The sequence below is a fragment of the Sycon ciliatum genome, chromosome 9 (assembly GCF_964019385.1).
Source record: "Sycon ciliatum chromosome 9, ocSycCili1.1, whole genome shotgun sequence".
Taxonomy (NCBI): Eukaryota; Metazoa; Porifera; class Calcarea; order Leucosolenida; family Sycettidae; genus Sycon; species Sycon ciliatum.
In genome coordinates this window covers 13,636,458-13,643,220 of record NC_088651.1, presented here as the reverse complement: position 1 = coordinate 13,643,220, position 6,763 = coordinate 13,636,458, and the positions used below count along the sequence as shown (strand labels likewise).

The 6,763-nt window shown below is 48.3% G+C and overlaps 1 long non-coding RNA gene across 1 annotated transcript; it reads right to left on the bottom strand.

The window, feature by feature from the left end:
* Positions 1-1,432: 1,432 nt before the first annotated feature.
* On the bottom strand, positions 1,433-4,617 carry LOC135824488 (uncharacterized). Its single transcript, XR_010554863.1, has 2 exons — positions 3,798-4,617; positions 1,433-2,129 (listed from the first exon to the last, which is right to left on the bottom strand). It is a non-coding gene; the product is annotated as an uncharacterized LOC135824488 (long non-coding RNA).
* Positions 4,618-6,763: the final 2,146 nt, after the last annotated feature.

The window sequence follows — 6,763 nt, the reverse complement described above, 5'->3', positions numbered from 1 at the left end:
ATTAATGTGATCACATTCGAATCCAGGCGGACGGTCAGGATTGTACAGAGACCATCCAGACAGTTCGCAGCGACACGCACCATTTTTGCGATCCTCAACACACGGCGTTGAGCTCAAACTCTTTCAGGCACGCACACACACACCACACACACACACACTTTTCTACACATACAGACGTATGTACACACCCCGACACACACACACACCAGGTACCACGTATACGCCCGTTGCAAACGAAGCACACAAATCTGCAAATGCATCGGATGTGCACCCACAGATTTTCTAACATACCAACGAAAGCGAACAAGATCGGAATGAAGCAGATCGAGACTAGCGACAGATAACTGAGCAATCCACGCAACCTGCGAAGCCATGTGTATCGACCCCCAATGCACACCTGGTCTACACCACACGAAGTACATTGGACTGATATGATAGGACGGCCAAGATAGTTGTTACCTATGCACACCCTACACTTGCTGGGATAACCAGTATAGAAAGCACGCTGCTTTGATAGAAGCAGACACCAGATGCACTGGTACCTTGAGGACACACACACACACACATACGTGCGTATACACACGCGCACGCATGCCCACGCGCGCGCACACACCTGGTCCTGGTACACACATACACACACACGCGCGCGCGCACACACCTGGTCCTGGTACACACACACGCACACACACACACACACACACACACACACACACACACACACACACACACACACACACACACACACACACTATAAAGCTGGACAACTATGCAAGCCACCCGTGACAACAATACACAGGGCTGTTACATGAGATTATGTTGATTGTGTTCCCATGCAATTCCGTTTTTGCTTTGGTGTAGCCCTGAGGTTGATTGCTTATTTATTTCTACCCTTCCTCTCTCCATACTTCTGTCCCCCCCCCCCCTCTCTCTCTCTCATTCCTTCTGTCGTCCACATGTATCAAAGGAGGCGAAATCGCCTGTTTGTGGTGCGACGTTAAATAAACTTCTACTACTACTACTACATGAACACACTGGTATGATAGCACATAGGATATGTTGATTGTGTTTCCATGCAATGAACATACTGGTATGACAGCACATAGGATGAAGGCATATACCGTAAAGTACCGCCAGAGCGCCCCACCATCTCATCCTTTCGTGGTCGTATTGTGGAGGTGGTCTGCTGTCTGTAGGTCATACGACATGAACCTTGTACACATATTGCACGTTTTTCAGTCAATCCGTACCTTCAAGAGGACACAAGCTCCACACAAAAACCTGCCAAGTGTGACCTTAGCACACTAAGATTCTCACATCGTACACACTTCGTTGCACTCTGCCATACGATTTTCCTTTCTCTGGCTGTAAAATCAAGGTGGGGCGCTCTCGCGAGACGGGGCGCTCTGGCGGTACTTTACGGTACTAACAGAACTCAGCAATCATAGTTCAAGTAACAAACATCAGCAAGGATAAAAAAACTAAGGTGATAAAAAGAAGAAAAAAAGTAGTTCAAGTTCGCAAGTCCCCATTACAATCGGCTATTCAATTATGTTCAGAAACACATCACGCTTTGGACTGTTCAGTTCGTCCCAGGGCACAACATTGACGGAGATAGGACTAAGAAGTGCGGTGTGGAAAATCGGAGCACATGAAAACCTAACAGCGGTGTGAGTACTTCATGCACTCACTACACTTGAGGATTGCTGAAATTTCTTACAAACTAGCTAGGAGGATATCTTCCTTTTGCCCAGCGGAGAGGGCTCAACACAAGAAACGCACACGCATACACATAACTGAGTGCTTAGGTTCATGACTTCCATCACAATCCGAATGTTGTTTCGAGGACTGACTGACGGCACTGCAATTGACCAAACCAAGCAACCGGGATTATAGAACTCAGTAAGAAGAAAAACCCAAAGAGTAAAAATCATGTAAAAATCATGATTATGACTACTCATATCAAGAAGCATCTACGCGCTTTGCTGCGTGCACGTTGGACATGTAATGCCACCGCTGTTAGGTGTTCACAGCGAAGTCATCTACGGACGAAAAGGCAACGAGGTGCGTAAGTGGAACACATGTTGCAAGCGGATCACCGTTGATAGAAGTCGGCGCAACAAAAGCTGACACTGTACATAACAGCACGCAAGCAAAGTGGCATACAGTCAACTTTGCGTATAACGACTGCGGATATAACGACAATTCGCGAATAACGACAGAATTTCCATGCCCAGAGCAAAGTCCCATCTAACTGCAATACATATAATGAGACTTCGGGTATAACGACACTTCGCGAATAAGGACACTTTTCTGATGCCCCGCCGAGTGATGTTATAAGCGAAGTTGACTGTTCTGTAAGTCTATACATTTCTGGCGGCTTCAAATTTCGGCTTCCCAGGGCTGAAGCACATTTCGACTGGCTTCAAATTTTGGCCTGTACTGCTGCTGCCTGTCTACACTGTCACAAAGCAAAACAAAATTTCCGCCACAAGAAATTTTCGGCCAAACAATGCCCTCCAGGCCGAAAATAGCCCAAAATACATGCGCACCGAATATTTGTTGACGTACAGTAGGACTCCAGTCAACTTTGCACATAACAACATTCGGTGGGGCATCAGAAAATTGCCCTTATTCGCGAAGTGTACTTATACCCGAAGTCTCATTATACGTATTACAGACACCGTACTCACTTGATTAGAAGCCCCTCTTGAATAATAGCCTCCCCCCCCCCCCCACCTACAATGACTGTTTGAAAAAATACAAGCCCCTCTCGAATAGAAGCCCGGACTACTATTCGCAAAGCATGGGGTGACCAGGTAGTGCCATGTATGAAGGTCAAGTGTGCAAAAAACACCTTGTGCATGTTCATATTGGTACATGTCCTGGTCGACGTAGCGTGTGCAAACTAACTCGGGGCCGAGTTGCTGTGAATATGAAAGTTTTAGAGATTTGATTGCAATACTGGTATGGAATGAACAATAAAAGCCCCTCTCGAATAGAAGCCCCTCTTGAATAGAAGCCCCTCTTGAATAGAAGCCTCCTCAAAATTGGTATTGAAAAAATAGAAGCCCCTGGCTCTGGGCATGGAAGTTCCGTCGTTATCCGCGAATTGTCGTTCTAACCGCAGTGGTTAAAAGTAGTTTATTAGCGAAGTTGACTGTACCATAATCAAAGCAGGGTTGCTACGGCGACGGTTATAGACGATTCAAACTACGGCCAACTGTGATCACGTTTCTACGACTCAGTCGTTTTTGATCAGCGATCGTGCATAAATATTTGAAACATGACTGCACCACCATGGAAATTCAAGTTCAGACGTGATTTTGGCCGTAGTCTGAATCGCCTACTAGACACATGTGTGTGCTGCGCAATGCGGTATGCTTAGGCACCAGGCACTCCGGTGTATCAGTAAAGAGAGGGATAGCTCGCGTACGCACACAACTACTGCACGTGATTACGTGTTCGGATTCGCTGCTCTGGAGGTATGTGACTGGACACACACACAGGTGCGCCTCTAGCTCACCGCAAAGGTCGGTACGTCACTACTGTGTGTGTGTGTGTGTGTGCTGGCGTACGTGTGTGTGTGTGTGTGCTGGCGTACGTGTGTGTGTGTACGTACGCGCGTACGTGCAGGTGCGATCGAGTGCCTGCGTGGGAAGATACGTATAAGCAACATCAACGCAACCATGCGGGGTTTTTCATGTATGGACTTTTTGCCTGATGTTCGTTGCGTGTTATTTCGATCAGGATGCGTAGTTGCGTATTTGCCCACTAGCACATGTACAGAGTGCACTAACCATGTCAGCATAGCTGATTATCTTTGTCCGTTTCGGTTGCTCTTGCCGTCCGCCGTCCCAGCAAACTCTCAGTCTCAGATTCGCCATTGCCGCCTTCCGCCACCGTTGATGCTGAGTCGGAATTAGCATCCAACTGCCATGTAAGGTTGTCTCGTTTCCCCTCCACGCTACGTGTCGTAACGCCGACGTGAGCCATGGCGGAGGCCCCAGCCTGCTGGTCATCCGAAACGTCCACACTCTCCGACTCCCCCTGGATGTCGGCCTTCTTCGCCTGCGGCAGTTTCCAGAGGATGGAGACTGCAGCCGCGAAAATGGTGACTCCACACCCCTCCACCACCGACACACCGATAGCAGTCATGTCTATGCGCTCCGCCAGGCGAACGGCCATGCGAAAGCAGCCCGCGAAAACTATCCCAGCGCAAAGAAGCAGGGCGTACGGGCGAGTGGCCGGATTCACCACCAAGCCCTTGAGCCCTGCAGCCGCGTGGCCACCCGCACCAGCACCAAGAGCTTTCAGGGCCTTGTCCATTGCAGTGATAGGCCGCGACGCGTGTCCACACAAATAATTGGCACACCAGAGATTTTAGCCTCCCAGCGTGCGCTGCTTCATACAGCGACTCTGTAGGATTTTCCTGATCGCGCGAAGCTAAGATAACACTAAAATAATTTAATTGTTATGATTTCCTTCACGCCAAGTTCATCCAGGGCTCCCCAGTGAGCCAGGCCTGGAGAGTGGAGCCCTCTTTCTCTCAGTTGAAGGACAGGTAACTGGTTATGTTATACTTACAGCTTCATCCTGTAAAACCATGCAAACGAAAGTACAAGAATGCAATAATAACAATAATTGTTGCGCTAGAGAAAATCAATGTTTATTCGCCTCATGATCGTGCACGCGCACTTGCACATGCGCCTATGCGCGCGGCATGCATGACCTGTACTACTGTACTACAAGTCAATATTAATTATTTTTATTATGCACAGCGCGCGCGCAGCTAGCTGCGATTTCATTCGTATGAGCCAGGGAGTCGTAAAAGCCCGGGAGAGGACACGGGATGCGCGCACGCGGACGATGTTTGCCTCGGCCAGAAAGTGAAGCACGCTAGGCCGGCGCGGCCGGATCTGCTCGATCCACGGCGCTGTGCTTGTCTTCAGGGTAGGGAGTCCTAAAATACCAATATTTTACAACTCGTTGTTGACACCATCATCCGAAACTGGTGGCGAAGGAAGGATAAACATGATTGTATGTCTGTCAGACTCAGTACAGGGGTGGGGAGTTGAGTGTGTGTGTGTGGGGGGGGGGGGGGGGGGGGAGAGGCGTGTGTATGTGCACATGTGCTTGTACTTTTGTGTGTGTTTGTACAGTGTTTGTGTGTGTGCTTGTGTGTGTGCGCGCGAACGTGTGTGTGCATTTTTGTGCACAATTCCGTTATGAAGTACAAATGGTAGGTTTACCTTTTGTACACTCGCCAAGACTTCCGTTTCCTAAACGGCTCAAGTCACCGCGTACTCAGTATAGGAGTAGAAAAGTGTTGAAATTATCAAGATTTATAAAATAATAACGACCTGCAACCATGTACAATGTAGATAGATAGGGAACACACATTGATTGTTTTTAAAAGAATCCAGGCATTATCATGAATCATGGAACGAGTGCGTAATAATGCTCTATGTTGCGTTTTGACGATGCTGAAGGAAGGGAGCCGTCGCGATTTACTCACAACACACGCACAGAAGTCCACTCGACTGCAATTTCAGTGCAATTTCTGACACAAATTCATAAATCCACGAGTACGCCGAGGAAGCTCAGTGGATCTCCACAAGAACTTTCGCCCATCACCTGCAATGGAATATGGGCTGTATGATACGACCAGTGGTTAACACGGGAAGTGGCGTCATTTTCCACAAATCTCGTTTCATTCACAACCATTTGACTGCAATTCAGTGCAATTTCTGCCGCAAATTCAACTCCACGAGTACGAGGAAGCTCAGCGGATCTCAACACGAACGTTCGCCCATCACCTGCAATGGAATATGGGCTGTATGATACGACCAGCGGCTAACACGGGAAGTGGCGTCATTTTCCACAAATCTCGTTTCATTCACAACCATTTGACTGCAATTCAGTGCAATTTCTGCCGCAAATTCAACTCCACGAGTACGAGGAAGCTCAGCGGATCTCAACACGAACGTTCGCCCATCACCTGCAATGGAATATGGGCTGTATGCTACGACCAGCGGCTAACACGGGAAGTGGCGTCATTTTCCACAAATCTCGTTTCATTCACAACCATTTGACTGCAATTCAGTGCAATTTCTGCCACAAATTCAACTCCACGAGTACGAGGAAACTCAGCGGATCTCAACACGAACGTTGGCCCATCACCTGCAATGGAATATGGGCTGTATGATACGACCAGCGGCTAACACGGGAAGTGGCGTCATTTTCCACAAATCTCATTTCGTTCACCCCAACTCAAATAAAAGTGAAGTACAATTAGGGATTTGTCTTGCATTTCCATCGCCTCAGAATAAATTAACTTCGATAAACTGAGAGAGAATGAGTGAGGCAGCTGGAAGAATTGAGGATGAAAATAGAGATCAGAAGACTCGACGGAGCAATCGTCTCCGTGCTCTAAGAGAAATCGGAGAATGTCCCAATTAGTATTTCAAGAAGACATCACAATTTTCGAAAATAATAATTATTTCCTTGCCTCGCAACACCGTTCCCTGGCAGCGTTCCCCGGCAGCGCGAGGCAAAGATGTTTTCTGGGAATGTGTGCCGTGTCCTCTCCCGGGCTTTTACGACTCCCTGGTATGAGCTGACGTCAATGCACATGCATGGCGCGCGCGCGCCGCGCGGCGCGGCGGAGGGCAAACCTGCACGAGTAGAGATTCTGGCCTGGCCTGAGCTGATACAGTCAGTGACTGTGTAGATCTACTGCTATCAATATCATGAGTCATCGCAC